The 21,712-nt window shown below is 35.8% G+C and overlaps 1 non-coding gene across 1 annotated transcript; it reads right to left on the reverse strand.

Moving 5' to 3' along the window:
* Positions 1-1,956: 1,956 nt before the first annotated feature.
* On the reverse strand, positions 1,957-2,144 carry LOC149576536 (U2 spliceosomal RNA). The gene has a single exon (XR_016357434.1). It is a non-coding gene; the product is annotated as a U2 spliceosomal RNA (small nuclear RNA).
* Between the last annotated feature and the right edge of the window lie 19,568 nt (positions 2,145-21,712).

A 21,712-nucleotide genomic window follows, 5' to 3' on the forward strand; every position in this document is an offset into this window, starting at 1 on the left:
TTGATCAACACAATTAGCTACAAAGATTCAAATTAGCATTAAGAAAACTGTTAAAACTCAAAGTATACAATATTATTCATTTTAAAGATTCCTTAGTTATACATTAGGTCGTCTTGCCTAATTGTTTCCTAATTTTATTTTTTATGTTTTCTCACAATTCAATAACTTAACATTGCATTCAATAGTGTTGATGAAATGATTTAGATGACGTTAGATTTTTAGATAATGGTTTGACAAATGGAAGTTAAGGATGCATTTGGTAGTTCAAGGGTCTAAAATCAAAATTATTGAGACATCTCAAGTTAGGAAGAAATGACAAGAGGAGGTTGGATGAGGGTGGAGTCTTGAAGACTAGTGGAAAATCTATGGTTGGGATTTGATTAGGTACTTATAGTTACCTCCAAGTACCATGAGAGGACACTTATAAAGGTGTGTTTGTTACCAATCACACTTTGGAGTATAATTTTAATTGTCTTTTATAAAAACAACAAGGATTGAATTATACTTCCAAAGTACGTAGTTGAATTTAAATTTTAGCATTTAAGGTTGAACCATTCCTTTGAGTACTTTATGAGGGCATTCAATAGGACTATTTGATTATGTGACGATTTTGGATGGTCAAATATTCACTTAACCTCGTCAATTTATATTTGATTAAATAGAGATTAAGTAAGTATTATGGATTATAGGGAACTATGAAGAATATGCCAAAAAAAGAAAATGAATTTAATATTTATTTAATTTTTAGAGGAAAAAATTAGGTTTTTGAAAAAAAATTATATAATAAGGTTCAAACTTTAGAGAAAAGAAGAAATAATTTTTACCTAAAGAATATTGTGGCAATATTATTATGAAAAAATCAAACAAATAACAAAAACATCGCACACTAAAGAACAAATTATATTTAGGAAAAAATCATCTTTGATTTTTTACACTTCTAGTCTAGAAATTAATTTTTAGTATGAGATATTTAATTCATTGGAACAAACAAGACCAACATTAATGTGTAGTGGTATAAAAATATCATAGATGGTGGAATGAGTTGTAATGGGTATGCACAAAAACAACTAGAGCTTGTTTGAAGTAACATTGATTATATGAATGACTTCAATTATTTTGATGAATAGTCCCTTATATTAAAATAAATAAAATAACCCCACCACCCCTAGGTGGGTTGGAATCTGATGATAAGGATCCTCCTCCCTCAACTTCAATTATTTTAGTTTAGATTGGTATGAAAAAAAAAACTAGAGCTTATTTGAACATTGATTATATGAATAAAGCAACATTGATTATGAATGACTTCAATTATTGTAGGAATAGTTGTAGATGAAATATGCACCATTTTCAAAGAGAAATGGAATAGGACATTTTTGTGAAACAATCAGGTGTCCCTTACCTTGACAAGTATAGGCTTGACGAAGTCCATTACATTTTCCAAATTTTTTAAGGCACAAGACTAATCTGTCTAGAACAATGAACTACTAGATAGTTTAATAGGACAATTCCATTTGATGGCCTTTGGCTTGATATGAATGAGATTTCCAACTTTTGTAGTGGAGCTACATGCTCAGGTAAAGGCTTAATATACAAAGATTGCATTTCACATCTACAAACCTGACATGTTGAAGGGAAATGCGTATAGAATGTAGAAATTCTGATTTTTTTTAAAATTCAAGAAGATTGATGGAAAGCTTCAACTTGGGACTATGCGTAAGGTACCCATTGAAGTAAAATGCTTCTTTGGACTATGCTTGTCAATGCTAGCATAGTTATGAAGATGATGAGAGAAAACTCCAAGGCCATAGTCATATCCTCCAAATTTAAGCAACCATCAGGCATAAAATAAATTGCCAATCAGGCAAAAGCCTAAAAACACACAAAATGAAACTATAGTTGTTTATGAATTGAATTTGGCATATATGAAACTATAATTGTTTATGAATTGAATTGGGGGTATGGTGCGCTAGGCTTCTACTGTTGTGCAATGCAGAGGCAACTCTTGAAGAATCTGATAACAAGCCATCTGTCGATCCTTCCCCCTGAAGAAATTAATTTAATATCTTGCGGTTCATTGAACCACGTATCAGATATTAAACTGATAAGAATAGATACTACACTTGATCTTAGCCTAAAGAAATTAAATTCATATCTTGTGGATCATTGAACCACGTATCAGATATTAAACTGATAAGAACAGATACTACACTTGATCTTAGCCAAAAGGTCGGGAAAGGTATGATTTGGTAAGTGCCTTCCTTTAGTATTTATACATGTGTTTGCATTCTCAGCCTCCTGCTATTGCATGCGGTATAAACAAATGAATCTCGAAAGTGGTCTCACACCATTGGAGAGATCTTCGTAGTTTCCAAATATTGCAGGAGGATGAGGAAACAATTATATGATCCGTGTATTTTGTGAGAAATATTAATTTAAATTTAAATTTCAACTCACAACCCTAACCTTAAAAACTTTTCCTAGCACTTAAAAGTTTCTCAGCACATGAAGGTGTCGAGTGCTAGTTTTACGTGACACTTGATGGTGCCGAGTGGCAAGTTGCTCAGTACTTGAAGAAAAGTTCTTGGCACAGGAAGGTGCTGAGTGCCAGATTTACTCAGCACTTGCTCGGCACTTGATGGTGCCGAGTGAACTCGACACAAAGAGGAGCTCGATAGCAATAGATGCCGAGTATGCTCGGCTCCAACTGAGAAATTATAACTTAAGAGATTTCAACGTGAATGCTTTCACCATTAAAACTAGAGAGCCAAAGCTTTAAGCTTTCAAACAAATTTCTCAAATGCAACATAGAAGGGAAGATCAATATATTCAAGTATGCTTGCTTGCTTGCTATTCAATCTTTCACTAAACTATTACAAAATCTGGGAGCATTCAGCTTCAACCAGAAAACCCTAAAATAACCCTAAACTGATAATACTTCAAACTTCAATGAACTTTTAAACCTGCAACTCTAATGGCTGCATACAATGGTGCCTGGAGCAATCACTGCTTCAATAGGACAAAACCAAACAATAACAAACTTACAAGGTAACCAGCAATCAATCACGTGTAACTGCAGGCACGAAACAAAACAAACTTCCTTCTTCTTCTTCCAACGACTGATTTGCTGATCTTCTCTGCTCTATCTGGCTCTCTATCTATCTGAATCTGCAAACTCTACTAAATGAATGAATGTAAAAACATTCCTTTTGTCACATTCCATTTTCCCTCTCAACGTTCAAATTCAAAATCTCACCTACCAAAATTAAATGCCTGCCGACCATGGATGCCTGTGGTGCTAACAGGGTAGATGGGTGTGGGGCTCGAGGACAACCTACAGGCATTGACATTTAATTTCCAACACTCCCCCTTTGTCTCGAGCCAAAAAAAAGAAGGATCACAGTTGATCCACATCAACTACACCAAGACACTCTCTTAGGTGTACAAAAGATCCAATGCCGAATGGCTTTGTGAAAATGTCTGCTAGCTGCTGCTCAGACTTGCAAAAATTCATTTTGATATCCCCATCCTCCACCAACTCTCTGATGAAGTGATTGGGTTTAACTGTGGAGGAAACTCCGTAGTTAAGCGCGCTCAGGCTGGAGTAGTACTGGGATGGGTGACCTCCCGGGAAGTCCCGGTGCTTCACCCCTATGAGCATCACCTAGATCCAATGAGTGCTAAGTGTTCCATTTATTCTCATGAGAGATGGATTCATGTTGAATCACTACTCATGAAACATGGGTCATCAAGTTTGACTCAAAGATCACACAGTTAAATCCTGATATTCACATCACAATTTGACTAGCTGTGGAAATCATCTCCTACTTATCAATTGATGAGCTTAAGGGGCTTTCTAATGAATGGTTCATAAGGCACAACACTTGGTGAAGGTTTTGCAAACGGGGTTGCAAGCTTTGGGTTTAACTGTGGAGGAAATTCCGTAGTTAAGCGCGCTCAGGCTGGAGTAGTACTGGGATGGGTGACCTCCCAGGAAGTCCCGGTGCTTCACCCCTGTGAGCATCACCTAGATCCAATGAGTGCTAAGTGTTCCATTTATTCTCATGAGAGATGGATTCATGTTGAATCACTACTCATGAAACATGGGTCATCAAGTTTGACTCAAAGATCACACAGTTAAATCCTGATATTCACATCACAATTTGACTAGCTGTGGAAATCATCTCCTACTTATCAATTGATGAGCTTAAGGGGCTTTCTAATGAATGGTTCATAACGCACAACACTTGGTGAAGGTTTTGCAAATGGGGTTGCAAGCTTTGGGTTTAACTGTGGAGGAAACTCCGTAGTTAAGCGCGCTCAGGCTGGAGTAGTACTGGGATGGGTGACCTCCCGGGAAGTCTCGGTGCTTCACCCCTATGAGCATCACCTAGATCCAATGAGTGCTAAGTGTTCCATTTATTCTCATGAGAGATGGATTCATGTTGAATCACTACTCATGAAACATGGGTCATCAAGTTTGACTCAAAGATCACACAGTTAAATCCTGATATTCACATCACAATTTGACTAGCTGTGGAAATCATCTCCTACTTATCAATTGATGAGCTTAAGGGGCTTTCTAATGAATGGTTCATAAGGCACAACACTTGGTGAAGGTTTTGCAAATGGGGTTGCAAGCTTTGGGTTTAACTGTGGAGGAAACTCCGTAGTTAAGCGCGCTCAGGCTGGAGTAGTACTGGGATGGGTGACCTCCCGAGAAGTCCCGGTGCTTCACCCTTGTGAGCATCACCTAGATCCAATGAGTGCTAAGTGTTCCATTTATTCTCATGAGAGATGGATTCATGTTGAATCACTACTCATGAAACATGGGTCATCAAGTTTGACTCAAAGATCACACAGTTAAATCCTGATATTCACATCACAATTTGACTAGCTGTGGAAATCATCTCCTACTTATCAATTGATGAGCTTAAGGGGCTTTCTAATGAATGGTTCATAAGGCACAACACTTGGTGAAGGTTTTGCAAATGGGGTTGCAAGATTTGGGTTTAACTGTGGAGGAAACTCCGTAGTTAAGCGCGCTCAGGCTGGAGTAGTACTGGGATGGGTGACCTCCCGGGAAGTCCCGGTGCTTCACCCTTGTGAGAATCACCTAGATCCAATGAGTGCTAAGTGTTCCATTTATTCTCATGAGAGATGGATTCATGTTGAATCACTACTCATGAAACATGGGTCATCAAGTTTGACTCAAAGATCACACAGTTAAATCCTGATATTCACATCACGAAGTGATATATGATCTCTATATGTTTGCTTCTCCCATGGAAGAATGGATTCTTGGACAATGCAATTGATGAGATGTTGTCACAATAAATTGTGGTTCCATCCTCTTGCCTTTCATTCAAATCTATCAAGATCCTCCTTAGCCAAATCGCTTGACATGTTGCTGCATTTGCTGCAATGTATTTAGCCTCTACTGTAGATTGAGCAACAATAGGTTGCTTCTTGGATGCCCATGAAATTGCACCCGATCCCATATGAAACATGTATCCGAAAGTGCTCTTCCTATCATCTAAACTTCCAGCCCAATCACTATCAGTATAACCTACCAACTTGAATTCATCATTTGCAGTATATAAAATTCCAAATCCCTTGGTACCTTTCACATACATTAGGATCCTCTTTCCTGCTTGCCAATGGGAATCCCTTGGTGTTTCCATAAATCTGAAAATCAAACTTACTGCATGCATTAGGTCTGGCCGAGTTGCGGTTAAATACATTAAACTTCCAACCATACTCTTGTATAGTGTTGGATCCACTCTCTTGCTAGAGTCTTCCTTGCTCAACTTCAAACCTACTACTATTGGTGTGGGGGCTGCCTTACTATTTTGCATTTTAAATCTCTCTAAGATCTGCCCTGCATATTGTTCTTGAGAGATGAAAATACCATCATGCATTTGTTTTACTTCTATGCCTAGAAAGTATTTTAAGAGACCTAAGTCTATCATTTCAAATTCACTTTTCATGGTCTCTTTGAACTCACCAATTTGAGCCTTATCATTACTAGTAAAAATCAAGTCATCTACATACAAGACAACAATCAATACATTACCATCTGTTGCCTTGATGTAAAGAGTGGGCTCACCATTGCTTTTGCTAAAGCCATTGCTCATCAAATATGAGTCAATCTTACTATACCATGCCCTTGGAGCTTGCTTGAGCCCATAAAGAGCTCTCTTCAATCTATATACTTTATGTTCTTCACCTGCAACTTCATAACTAGGTGGCTGCTCCACATACACTTCTTCTTTCAATACACCATTAAGGAAGGTGGATTTCACATCCATTTGAAATACCTTCCACTTGTGCTGAGATGCAATTGCTATGATAGCACGCACGGTTTCCATTCTTGCAACTGGGGCATAGGTCTCATCATAGTCTCTTCCATACTGTTGTTTGTAGCCCTTGACTACCAGCCTTGCCTTATGCCTATCAATCTTGCCTTCAGCATTGCATTTAGTCTTATAGACCCATTTCACTCCAATCATTTGCTTTTTGGGAGGCAATTCAGTTAGCTCCAATGTCTCATTCCTTTCTATGACATCTATTTCCTAATCCATGGCCTTACACCATTTCTTCTCCTTAATAGCTTCTTCAAAATATATTGGATCACTATGAGAAAATAATGCAAAATTAACACTCTCATCATAATCTTCATACCTTTCATCTTGGTATAACTCCTTAAGACTCTTGGTCTTTCTTGGTAATAGGGAGGAGAGTGTGGGATTAGAATCTTCATTGCTGCCACATTGTCGACTAGCTCAGTCTTCACTAGTGCTCGACACTGACACTTGGTCATGCCTAGAGGAGCTCGGCAATGACTGAACCTGCTTGCCTTTTCTTCTATTTTCTCCTTCTTCTTGCTGTTCATCAGCATCTTCTTCACTCATAATTGGCAGTTTACTAGAAGTGCTTGGTGACTCATCAATTGAACCATACCAAGACTGATTTTCAAAAAATTCCACATCTCTTGAAAGCATCATCTTGTTGTTTAATGGGTCATACAATTTTTATGTCTTTGATTCTAGGATGTACCCTGTGAAAATGCATTTCACACCTTTATCATCAAATTTTTTCCTTTGCTCTTTAGGCACATGTGCATATGCTACACATCCAAACACCCTTAAGTGTTCAACTGTCCATCTTATTCGTGACCAAGCTTCCATTGGAATTCTGTCATGGACTGCCTTTGTAGGACACCTATTAATTAGGTAAACTGTTGTTGCCACAGCCTCTCCCCAAAATTCAGTTGGGAGACCTTTTTCTTTCATCATGCTCCTTGCCATTTCAACAATGGTCTTGTTCTTTCTTTCAGCCACTCCATTCTGCTGTGGTGTATAGCTAGTTGTGAGCTCTTTCTTTATGCCATGTTTCTTGTAAAAGTTTATAAAAGAATTGGAGGTATAATCCCCTCCTCTATCTGATATTACGACCTTGATATAATGTCCACATTCTCTTTCATCCTGGGCTTTAAATTCTACAAATTTATCAAATGTTTCAGATTTATTCTTTAAGAAATACACCCATGTCCTACGACTGAAATCATCAATGAATGTCATGAAATAAGTACTCCCCCTAATGGAAGTAACTTGCATAGGACCAACTAGATCAGTATGCACTAATTCTAATGGATATCTAGCCCTCCTAGAATTTCTAGAATTAAAGGGAAGCCTATGTTGCTTACCCAAAATACAAGCCTCACACTTGTCACATGAATTTTCTATTCATGGCAAACCTTCTACCATTCTTTTATTTGACAGTAAATTTAAACCAGCATAGCCAAGATGACCATACTTGAGGTGCCATAGCTGTGAGGGGTCTTCAATCGCACTCCTTAGAGCTGATTGTGTGGGAGGTGCAGCACTAACTTGAGATGAGAAACATGTCTCAATCCTCAAGGGAAACATTCTGTTCTTTGTCATTTGAACTGCTGCAAGTAGGTTCTTGCTCCCATCCTTTTCTTGAATGACACACATGTCATTCTCCATCAGCACTTTGTATCCATTTTGAATGAGCTAACCAATGCTCATCAAATTGTGCTTCATACCAGGGGCAAAATACACATTTTGTATTTCCCTTTTCTCACCTTTCTTGGTGCAAACCATAATAGATCCTTTGCCCACAACTAGTAGGGTTCCATTGTTACCCATTTTAATCTCTGATTTGAAACTCTTGTCAATGAATGAAAACAAGGTTTCATTACCACTCATGTGGTTGCTACATCCACTGTCGAGGTACCAAACCTCAGGGCTTCCTTCTTCACCAACATTACACATGATGAAGGCAATAGCATTGGGTCCACTTCCCATGTTCACATCAGCCACATTTGCTTGTCCTGACTGATCATTCTGCTTCTTCCAGTATTCATTTGCATAATGCCCATATTTATGACAGTAGTAGCATTCTACATTACTCTTATTTGATTTGTAGTTTTTCTTACCTCCTCTTGAAGTATTTTTTGAGCTACTTGCTCCATCTGCTCTTCCTGAGCTTTCTGCTGCAGCATTCTTTTGTCCTCCATTACCTCGGCCTCTACCTCTGGAGTTCCTACCTAAGCCATTTCTTCCTCTCCCCCTTCCTCTTGGATTTGACTGAGCCTTGAATGCTTGCTCTTGAGAAGTAGAAGATGTGGATCTATTGATCCTATACTCATGGGTTTGAAGAGAACCCATCAACTCATCCATTGTCAAAATAGTGAGGTCTTTTGCCTCTTCTATTGTCATGACCAAGTGGTCATATTTATGAGGTAAAATCCTTAATATCTTTTCCACTATCCTTTGCTCTTGATAGTCTTCTCCATTTGACTTCAGTTGGTTAATTACATTGGAGGTTCTTGAACTGAAGTCTGCAACTAATTCATTCTCCTTCATCTGAGGGTTCTCAAATTCCCTCCTTATATTCTGTAGCTTTACTGTATGGAATTTATCAGTCCCCTTGAAGTTTTCCTCAAGGATATCCCATGCTTCCTTTGCATAATTTGTTGCTGCAATCTTTGGGAATATAGACTCTATCATTGCTGCTTCAATAAGACTTAATGCCTTTGCATCTTTCCTCCTTGACTCCGTCAAATAAGTCTTCTGTGCATTTGTGAGAGCAACATACTGAGTTGGATCAGTCACATCATTGAATCCATTGACCACAAACTCCCACAAATCATTTGCAACCATAATGGTCTTCATCTTCTTTGCAAATGTATCATAATTATGTCCATTAAATGATGGTGGCTGCTGCCATATCTTTCCTATATCTCCTGCCATGTCAAATAACCCAAGAAAACAAATGCCCTAACTCACTGTGGATGTGGGGCCTCAAAGCTCTGATACCATGTGAGAAATATTAATGTAAAAATTTAAACTTCAACTCACAACCCTAACCTTAAAAACTTTGCCCGGCACTTAAAAGTTGCTCGGCACATGAAGGTGTCGAGTGCCAGTTTTACTTGGCACTTGATGGTGTCGAGTGGTAGGTTGCTCGACACTTGAAGAAAAGTGCTCGGCACAGGAAGGTGCCAAGTGCCAGATTTACTCGGCACTTGCTCAACACTTGATGGTGCCGAGTGACAAGCAATAGGTACCGAGTGAACTCGGCACAAAGAGGAGCTCAGTAGCAATAGATGTCGAGTATGCTCGGCTCCAACTGAAAAATTATAACTTAAGAGATTTCAACATGAATGCTTTTACCATTAAAACCAGAGAGCCAAAGCTTTAAGCTTTCAAACAAATTTCTCAAATGCAACATAGAAGCAAAGATCAATAGATTCAAGTATGCTTGCTTGCTTGCTATTCAATCTTTCACTAAACTATTACAAAATCTGAGAGCATTCGGCTTCAACTGGTCAGAAAACCCTAAAATAACCCTAAATTGATAATACTTCAAACTTCAATGAACTTTTAAACATGCAACTCTAATGGCTGCATACAATGGTGCCTCGAGCAATCATTGCTTCAACAGGACAAAACCAAACAATAACAAACTTACAAGGTAACCAGCAATCAATCACGTGCAACTGTAGGCACGAAACAAAACAAACTTCCTTCTTCTTCTTCCAACGACTGATATGTTGATCTTCTCTGCTCTATCTATCTCTTTGTCTGTCTGAATCTGCAAACTCTACTAAATGAATGAATGTAGAAACATTCCTTTTGTCACATTCCATTTTCCCTCTCAACGTTCAAATTCAAAATCTCACCTGCCAAAATTAAATGCTTGCCGACCATGGATGCCTGCGGTGCTGACAGGGTAGATGGGTGTGGGGCTCGAGGACAACTTGCAGGCGTTGACGTTTAATTTCCAACATATTTGTCATCTAATTAATTAGCCGATAAGCTTTCACCTGGGGGATAGCCCACCGAAATGTTATCACGCTGCTGCTTGTAGCTAATAATGTGGTTGTCAAAAACTTGGTGGTTGTCGATACTTTTTTTGCCATCTATTACCTGAGGTGAATAGCCATGTTGCAGAGGAATAATGCCACAGTGGCACCCTGTCCTTCGATAATGAGATAAACACAACTCATAACTCACTGTAGCAGCCTTCTGGATAGCGAGATGCTTCACCGTCGGATCCCCAAGCCACGAGTCCTCGGGCTATGCAGATAAGGAGTGGGATTTCACCAGGCCACCTGCCGAATTAGTATGGGAGAGCCACTTCATCGCATCACCCTAGCTCCAACCATCGCAGTTTGGCCGCTTAGGTTTTTTATAAATTCGGCTGCTAAGGGGTTTGCTTAAGCGATCACTCCTATGCTACGGGTTCAACAGGTATTCTTCATCCGCTGCTTTCTTTCTGTTCTATTTACATGCTTGGTGCTTCTAAATAACCCTTTCTTAGATCGTATTTTGTTACCTCTTACAGGAACTAGGACGATAGTACAAGACGTGGACAACAATGCTTGGAATTCTTCTCAGCGATTTAGGTAAAAGGCCATTATGCGATTCCATGTTCTATAGGGAATTAGATACAAAATTTTCATTGATCAATCTTAAGAGCCCATTATGGTGGAGTTTTGTGTTGTCCATTGGAATATAGTAATTGAGAAATGTTTTTTGATTTGGTTTTAGAATGCGTTAATTGGATCGTTCTTTTGATTTGGTTTGATATATGTTTAAGCTAGTCAAGTTACGTAAGTAATTGGTTTACTGGTTATTATAACCCAAATACAAAGTTTCCATTGATCAACCATGACCTCCCATTATCATGGAGATTTTTTGTCTGGTGGATTGCAATAATTGGGCCATGCTTTTGATTGAGGCAAGAGAGGGCATTTGTTAGTCTAGTTAAATTAATGGTGAAAGATGAAGTGAACAGTCTTTTCAGCCGTATTGGCATTGTGGGCATGGGAGGCTCTCGAAAGACCCTACTTGTCAAGATAGTATTCAATAGCAAGGAGGTAAAAAATCATTTCCAGGATGGTGTACTTACTTGGCTCACGGTGTCTTAGAATCCCTCCATCAACAGACTCAAATCTGAGCTTGCTCGCCAAATAACCCTACAGACCGGCATGGCTTTGAAAGAGAGAGAGGAGGATGGCAAGACATGGATGAGCATGTATTTTATGAAGGTGAAGAATCACTACCTTTCTGTCACGCTGCCTTTTCCAAATGAGACTACAACAGTGAATAGTAATAGCAAATGAAAGGTGTACCTATTCCTGCATATGTCAAGTGTGGAAGCGTTCTCATGACACATGCCTCGTGGGGGAAATGCCAGCATTTGCAGTATAAACTCCAGGTATGAATAGCGCAAACGAAAACATGCACTTCCTCTTCTTTTAGCGTACCACAATTTGCCCGCAGAAGACAACTTTCCTCCTTCTATTTGATAACTTCCAAACTTTCAGACAATACGATAGGCTACACTCATCTAATCTAACTTACATGCCGCTGAAAACTACTCCCCAAATGCTAACTACTCTAACACGGATTATGTTTTATAATTATGGTTTTCCTAACATTTTGTGTATCATAATAGTTGGAATTTTTAGGCATGTAAAAATTTGTGTGGTCCTAAAGTTCCTACCGTGTTTTTTGAGTTTGCTAGCATTATTTGAAGTAATCAAGTTAAACTTCAATTAAGAGACTTTTACAGTTTATTGGGGTTGTGTTTTCCAACTTTTCTAAGGTGTTTTTATAAGTACAAAAGCTTTTTTCTTGATATTTTTCATGAATTTGAAGATCAAATAAAAGTAAGTGGGAGGGATAAAGACTACGGTGATAAACATGAAATAGGAGAAAATAATGATGCAGCTATTAAATATATCTCTGATTCTGAAAATGAAATGAAAGCATATGTCTCTAATTTTGAAATTGAAATGATAGCATGTGAGTCTGAAGGTCAAATCAAAGCGAACAGATTGGAGAAAGAAGCTGATGATGAGTGGATACAAACCTTCAAGGACAAGCTTGCAAAAAGCCTCAAAGAATTTCAAGATTCATATTTTTGGAAATTGCAGTAGAGTTATGTGTTTTTGTGACATTTTGAAAGAGCAAAAAGCTTTTGTGGAAATTGAACACAACTTATGAAGATTAGGAATTTTGAAGAAAAACTGACAACTACAAGTTTTGCAAATATTATAATTGAATATTAGTTGTTCAAACATTATTTGGAATATGAGGATTTTGATGAAGTTTACTATCTGAGATTTCTTTATTTTGCCATGTTATATGTCATTATGAATGTTTTATTTGTTCATTTTTTTTATGGACAAAGGTATTGATTTTCTTTGTTGTTTGCTCTTGTAGATACTGAAATCTTGTCATTCATTCATTTGTTCATGACTCCCATCCCCTACCTCCAAATATGATACAAAATATCTAAAAAAATGTTAGCTAGATTTCCTAATGTCAGTCAAAATGTTATCATAATTATGCATTTGCACTTCAACAATTATCTCTCCGGTTCAATATATTCTAATTTCTTTTAAAAAAGAGTACCTTTGGATTTAGCAATGTATCTTTGTGTGAACATTTTAGACGAAAACCATTGGTTGATCTTTGGGGAAAACTTGATCATTACTATTGCAGTTGCCATTATCGACAAAAACCATTGGTTGATCTTTGGGGACAACTTGATCATTACTATTGCAGTTGCCATTATCTACCACAACTTTCAAATATTTGCAAGGCACTATTGTGGACACTTGAAAACCCAATCTAAATAATTATTCTAAAAATGCTCGGGCAAAAATTCTGTTAATGAAAATCTATAAAATTTACATCGATTTATAAGTTTGCAAATTACAGCAGGGGCTTGAAAGACCATTACTACTACATGTTCTTAACAAATTTATGTGGACATTAATACAAGAATACTTGCATGCCAGTTAATTTTTGGTATATTCTTTAATTTCTGTTATATTCTTTACTGATGTTACTTTATACATGGATTCTTTTATAATCTGTGCTCTATTCATGCCCTTGATGGTCAAACTTCTAATTCTCCGACTCTACTTGATGGTCCTTTATGTACCACAAATTTCAACTTGTAACAATTTATTATACAATATTTATTGTCAAACTCTTCATGGGTTAAACTAATGCTCTGATGCCACCTCCACTCCACTCCACATTACAATAGCAATGCCTATCGGCTGTACCCTTGGACCCTACCGGGGTACAAGCACTAGTTGGAAGTTGTTAGAGATTATAGTGCTTGGGAAATTGAAAATTAGAAAATAAAAATATTTAGCTACTTTTATTATTTCAAACACAATATTTTAAATAATAATTTAGGGTTATTTATTTTTGGATGTGTTGAAAGTATACTAATGAAAATCAAGTTATTGTCATTTGATTATAAGTTGGGTTGAATTAATGTATGATTTGCAGAAAATGAATTCTATATGAAGATTAAAATTGTGTTTGTCACGATGAATTGAATCAAATGTACTATCTGTAGATACAAATCATAGTAATAAATTTGAATTGTGTGTGATAATGTATGAACCAAAAATATTATCCATAGATACAAATTGGACACAAAGATTTGAGTTGTGTGCGTCGTAATGAATTGGCATGGCATGGCACATCAACAAAAGACATACCCAACATATAGTAGTCATTTCACTACATTTTAAAGATTCATAAAATAATTGAAGCAATGGAAAAACAATCCTTTTAAGGCTTGCTTAATAATTTTTTTGATAAGGAAAAAACCATCCATTATGATGATCAAGTACAATATAGAATGGTAGAATTCCTTACAAAGAGATGGATACTAAAATGGGGCTGTATTCAGAATTCAATCTCCTATACAATAATTGTAGTGGGAGATTTCCTTCAAGAGTTTATTAGTTTAGTCTATACGATGAATTCATGTGTGAAGAACTTGTGCATGTGTTGAAAACATGTTTATATCTCTCCATTATGGCTATGTTGCATAACATACTATAGGTCCCAAAAATAACATTAGTGCATTACGAATATTTTCTATCAATTCCAACTTGAGATTTTTAAAATGCTAGAATAAATTGTGACACTAATAGTTATTGTCTGAGGTCACATGATTAATAGGTTTATATTTTCAACATTATTAAATTAAAATTTAGTTAAGTACGTCATGTAACAATGCATTTTGAATTGTTTGGAGTATAGTATGAACATCTTAAACTAGTTGCAAGATTGATTTTACATTATGTTAGTGATTGAGACGTGACAAAGAATATGTGTGGGCACATTTCATCCTTCACTGGAGCACAAGTACAAAATGATTGAAATATATACATGATCATGGTGTAACAAAAGCATGCATAAATGAGTTGTGTGATAATGTATAACCCTATTAGGTGAATAATTAAATTTATGTAGCCCAAAGTGTGTGTCTAACCAAAAGAATTTATGACCAATAAAATATGAGTTGTACACATGATAATTTTACCACCCATTAGATTGATAAAATATTTTCTAATAAAACTATTTATATTTTATTTACAAATATATTGCATATCACACCGTAAAAAAAAATTCTTTAAATTAATGTGCATGTATGAGACATTTTTATATATTAAAATGTTGAAATTAGGTGAAACCATAATCAATTTGTATGAAGTATTGAATTTGAGAAAATTACAATAGCCAAATTTCCAAATGCGATATACTAGTAGTCCCATGGAAAATTAATGTGTACCAAACAAATATATATGGTATTTCAATCATGAAAATTCAAAAAGCTTGAGGTTTGTCAAGTTCTCTATAGGTGGTGATGACAAAGAAATCTTTTTAAAAATAAGGCTTGGTTGTGATTCCACTATGCGGTGCCTTCATTTAAATCAAGTTACTAACAGTGGCCAACAAAAAATGAATGTAGGACATGAAATTCAAGTATCATTTGTGTTTGGAGCAAATTATAGTAAATTCATTAGTAGTGACATTAGATTTCAAAACTATGCTTAAAATATTGATAAAGAATTTTCTTAAAACCAAAGTTTGATGATTGAAAGTAGTCACAATGACTGCTTAGGAATTTTTAACATTGTAAAAATATAATTGGATGAGTGAAAAATATGCATTTAGAATATGTTATCTCATGAAATGAAATTATTTGCAACTTTTTCATTAATGATAATCATGGGGAGGATATAAACAAAATGGATTTTTTTATAATGATTTTGAAAATTTCAAGCAAGATATGCATGATTCTGATGGAAGATAAAAATATCAAATCGAAGCATAAATTTTTTTAAGATCATTCTAAGGATTCTTAAATTAAATATAATGAAGAGATTAAAACACAATAATCTCATCAAACTATGATGTTCTATTGAAGTGATCAAAAAATTAACATGAGCAAATCTTATTCATCCTCATGATATAACCCTACACACACACACACACACACACACACACACACACACACACACACACACTCACACATACACACACACACACACACACACACACACATATATATATATATATACACACACACACATATACACATATATATATATATATGAACATATACATATACATATACATATACATACATACATACATACATACACACACACACACATATATATATATATATAGGGATTGATGAAAGTATTATTAGGGAAAAAATATTTATCTTTTCCTTTAGATGATAATGCCTTATTAATTAATAATGTTATATTTTATTTATATATTACAATAATTATTAATAGAAGAAAGGTAATGGTCCAAAGCCTAAAAATTGAAGTAGCTAAATTTGAGATTAATTGAAACATTTTTTCCATCCAAACTTGAAGCTTTAAATATCTAGTCATTTCTCTTGTAATTATTATGTAACACAACTGATAAAGTATAAATTTTTGAATCTAAATTAATCCAAAGATCCATATAATCCTCTATATCCGAAATGTGACTCAAATATTACCATTATCAGCCTCTATTAAAATCTCTAACTAAACTCTACTTATTTTCTAATGTGACTTATGTGTCATATACCTTGTTCTATTCCTTCTAACTTTATTCATTCCCTAATACTTTAATTGTTTGGAACCCTAAATGAAATAATTTACATTTTAATTAAATTTAATCTTACTAGTCATATTTGTTCCCTAGTTTTTGCACTTTTTGGTTCACACTTCACATATTCATGAGCATGTCTCCAAAGTTGGTTTTTTTCTTATCCTTGCCTTTACTTTGATCAAGTATGTTAAATAAATTTAGTCATTTGCATCCACCCAAGTGTTCAATAAATGAGTCTTATATAAATCAATACTTAACCTTGTATGTTATAAAATGTGTGTTATCATTAACTTTCTCAATCATGCTAAATAAGCTTTGTGTTTTATCGCCCACATCCCTCTTTATTAGTATGTCAAATGTTTTCTCTAATTTTCATACTTTGTCATTTGGAAAGAACAATTATAAAGTTATTGAACCTCTCAAAAACCTTTGTATTCAATAATTATGATGATATTTAAACCTACCAAACTTTTTTAAAGCTTCAGGTTACTCACTAACTCCCCAACTATGAATGATGCATTTTTGTAATATTAGGAAAGGTAGGATGCTAAGAGGGGGGAGGTGAATCAATAGCCTCCAAAACTTTTGACCTTAAACAAATTCAGTTATGTCCTTATCCTTTTCATAACTCGGTACAAGATCATAATAATAACCACAATACTTTGCAAATAAAATAGCTCTATCTAATATAATTTGTATCAACCATGTAAACCATAAACATAAAATCATAACACATAACATAAATATTTGTTCACACAAAAACCCTTGGTTAGAGGGAAAACTACGTTGGGGATGATACCCAAAAATCCATCACTACTATAGTAAGAGGGTGTCTTGTTAGGGCTACAATATCTTTGTCACTTCTAGTGACTTACTCTGTTAGGAATATACAATCATATCTACTAAGATCTACCTTCTTTGAGGATTTAACAATATTATCCTAAGTGTGCACTCAGTTAAGAGTTTACATAAGACTGTTAATTCTACCTTGTTCAAGGATTTAGAACCACTACAATTATTAGAAAGTAGTAACAAATGATCTATATGATAGAAACTTACTTTGCTTGATTAGATATCACTTCTTCTCATCTTCTTATCACATCCTGTGACTGATCTTCAATTCCTCTTTACATTGTTTGAATCTCTAACCTGTAATATACTCAACACTTCCCTCTGTCATAAAATTTTCTCAATAGTAGTAGCAATAGTGCCCCTCTTTCTCACTTAATCAAAAACTTTAAAATGGTTCACTATAGGTCCTTTTATAGTTTTCCATTTCCTCTTCAATCTCTAACCTAATTAGGGCTTATGAACTATAAAATACATCATTGATTAAAATCAACAATCTAGAATAAATTGTGTTCCATACATTTTCTTTTTTCTTTTTCATTGGTTTTTTCTTGCCTTGAAATCATATAAAATCAAATCGCATTCTTCAAGAAATCTTTTCAAATATTTTTCTCGATTTGTGAGAATCATGTTTCCCATTTGGTAACATCATTACAAGTTGCTTTATGTGCCAATTCAAACATTTAGATGTCCTTTGTTTCACTCAGTAAACGCTATGATCTTTATGTTTTCACTTAGTTATATCCCTACTCAATGATCTATGTCTTTCTCAGTGATGTCTTCTACTTGGTGTATATAGAAACACTCGGTAAGTAATGAGATTAGGTATAATTGTAAAATGCATTCATCTCCTCCTTTATTGATTGGGCAATATAGTGACTCAGTTACTGTGCTCACTGACTAACGTATTCACTTCTTCTTTACTCTTTTTGACACTAATTGGAAACACAATTATATATGGGAGTAACACTCTCCCCCTTTGACATTAGTGGAAAAAAAAATTATGTACAAAAATATATGCAAACTCCCCCTAGACATATACTTCCTTGGTAGAAACTATTTTTTCAAGTTTCTTTTGTTTGTTGTATTATATCATTTCCTTATAATTCTATGTTGTTTAACAATTTATCTCCCTTATCTTTTTTCTTTTTACCTCGACTCTTAAATTTCCCAATGGCTTGTGGAGAACAAAGAAGTTAACAATAGAATGGGTCAATGTAGTAATCTATCAAAGACCCTTGAATTGAAAGGTATAGCTCCCTCTTGAATACAAATTTGTAATGAATTTTGTTTTTTGGATTTTGGGGATATGCTTTTAACTAGAGAGTGGAAGAGGAAAATACTAGATTGCTCAATACTTTAAACAACCTAGGTAAGGGGAAATGAGGACTAAATTATGAAATGTAATCTATTTAGATTTAAATGCAAAATATGGAATCATGCATGACTAACTACGACATCAAGAGAGTAGGAAGGATGGCAGAATGGGTAATTCTCAGATTATAAAGTTAACTAATATTTTGACAATACCTGAATTGTCTATCTTTCAGCTACTCCATTAGTCATTTTTTGGCCCTCTCATGCAATGAACTACACTACACACATGAACTACAATGTATAGCAGAAAGAACAAAAAGATACCTATGTTGAAGCAAGTAAGGCATAAAATCTACTAAACAAAGGAAATAAAACCAAGTTCATTTGCATTCATTCAATTTTCAACAATAGCACATTCATTCCACATACTATACTGAAACTAAATGAACAAAAAAATTAAAAATGGACTCAAAGTCACACATAGTAGTCCCAGCTATAGGGGTTTGCCCAAAAGTAATTTCTGCCAATCTTATTAACTTCTCAAAAAGTTACATATATATGCCTTCTCAAAATGGCCAATTATAATAGATGATTGTACCACAGAGCATCTCTGAACAAAATTAACTAAAAATAGGACATGATTGAATCATTATTCGTTACACAAACTAACAAAATGCCATAAATGGCTACAAAAAGAAGGGGAGAGAGGGGGGGGGGGGAGAGAGAGAGAGAGAGAGAGAGAGAGAGAGAGAGAGAGAGAGAGAGAGAGAGAGAGAGAGAGAGAGAGAATGACAGATGTCTGGAAGAATGTAAGAGAATAATGCCTTCTTAGAAGTAACTATCTTAGCTCTATAAGCTTTCATTGCATTAGCTACTTTGTCCAACTCCTCGACACCTGGGATGATGATATTGTCAGCTCAAATCATCTAGTAGTCATGCATTTCTATGAGCTCATCCACTCTGGAAATCTTTGATTGGAACTTCTCTGATGCCCTCCTTATGATCGAGTCTATTGATGATAGCTCCTAAATATTTGACATCTAGAAATTTAGTGGATCAGTAGGCTCATCAACAAACACTAGAAACTTTTACTTCATCCTCTTAGCATCAACAAGTTTTCCATTAGCACACACATAGGACTCTGTATGTAGCACTTTCAGATATTCAAAAAACTTTTCAACAACCTTATGCACCAGTTCATGCATGCCCTTTATCTCATTTGTGGGCCTCCTAGAGCTTTCCACTATGAATTCCAAGGATTATTTCTAATGAAACAATGGCTATTTTCCTGTTTTGAGGATCCTGTGAGAGATGGAAACATTTGCCTTCATGTTGATGATCTCTTGCAATAGGGCCATATTTTCTATTAAGTTATATGTTTCCTTTTTCATGGTCAACTGATGGCTAGAAGTGGCTTCCCTTAACTTATCAATATCCAACAGAAGATTTCCCAAGTTTTCAATTAATGGGGGACCTTGAGCCTTCATTTGATCTACCCATGTTCAACCAATCTTCCTGAATTGCCTCTCTTGTTGTAGCTTTAGAAGTATAGTTTTGTTCTCCTCTACATTTGGGTAGAATTGGCTAGTTGAGGTGCTCCCAAGTGTAGATCTGATATATTCCATCAACTCTCTATTTGAGGCCTTAAGGACCTCCTTCTATGCTCTTAGCTCTTCTAGTCTATCCTCAATCTTCTCATTGGTGGACTTCCATATATTCACCATGGAGTCATGAACAGGGATATCAAGATCCAGTGTTCTGATATGGAAGTCATTCATGGAAAGCTCATGGAATTTTCTCTCCTTTTGTGGCTCTGCAATCTCTACCAAGATGTGGCTAGTAGAGGGATCAATGGTCAATGATACAATTTATTTATGCTTCTTCATCTTCTTGGAGGGTAGCTGAGAAGAGGTGGCTTGTGTGATCAAATATTTTGATGGAGTGCCCTCTTCATATCTTCTCTTATTTCTATCTATGGTCTCCTTGAGCCATGACTCAATAGAGAGGATATTGATGGTAGACTGTAGTGTATTAGCATCAAACAACTTCCTCGATACTAGGGGATTTTTCTTGCTCTGGGAAGCAACAAGGAAGGAAACAAATTTAGTCACTAAGAGGGCCAAGGTATTCCCTTGTTGAGATGTTTCTTGACCATCCATAGGGTTTGTATCACCATCTAGATTGATAACTTGAATAGGGGAGACAGGCTTAGTGACTGACTTCTCTTGTTCTTTCTCATTCTCATTCTCTCTGTCCCCTTCCTTCTCTCCAAATTTTCCAGTATCAAGAAGAGAACCACCTTCACAGGTAGGAGTGATTGGCACATTTTTGTATGGAGGTTGGTCTCCTCCTTGCCCAATAGATTGAGTTGGTCCTATAGAAGTTGAAGTAGTAGTTGTGGTAGTGGCTATTGTAGATGACTAGGTAGCTCCAAAAGATACTCCACCCATAGAACTAGTGCTCCTTGACCTCTCCTTCCTCGCTCAGGTCCACTCTACTCATTTTTTTCTCTTGATTATTCCATGCATGATGACCTCCATGTTGTTTATGATAGGATCTGCAAGTGGGGTAGACACAATAGGAGTGCCTTTGATGTTCTCATAAGATGAGGGATACATGTAGGTGCTATCATTTGCAAGGTTAGAAACATCAACAAAATTATTATATAGCTTAATTTCATGAATTGTTAATCGGGACCAAAAATTCTCCCAAGTCTGGTATTCATTAAGACACCTAGCCCAGTAATCTTTGATATCTAGAATGTGTCTATAGGCATATCCCAGCTTTAAGTGGTCCTTATGAAGTTCACCAAATTGTATTGAGACCTGAGTACCTCATAATCAACCAGTTTAATTTCTCTCTTGAAACTCTTCACTTGATTTTGAGCATCAGATCTAGAAGCACAAGAATAGGGTCCAACCACTATGGGGAAGGAAATCTCATCTATCTTCTTCATGTTTGAACACAAGGTGTTCACTTTAAGAATTTGTTGACATAATTTAACCAGAACTACCTTATCCTCTAAGTACCTAGGAAGTCTCTTGGGAAAACCATCAAAGGCACCTATCCACAAGTAT

The sequence above is a fragment of the Cupressus sempervirens genome, chromosome 1 (genome assembly GCF_028749045.1).
Source record: "Cupressus sempervirens isolate cs-2001-9-10 chromosome 1, ASM2874904v1, whole genome shotgun sequence".
Classification (NCBI taxonomy): Eukaryota; Viridiplantae; Streptophyta; class Pinopsida; order Cupressales; family Cupressaceae; genus Cupressus; species Cupressus sempervirens.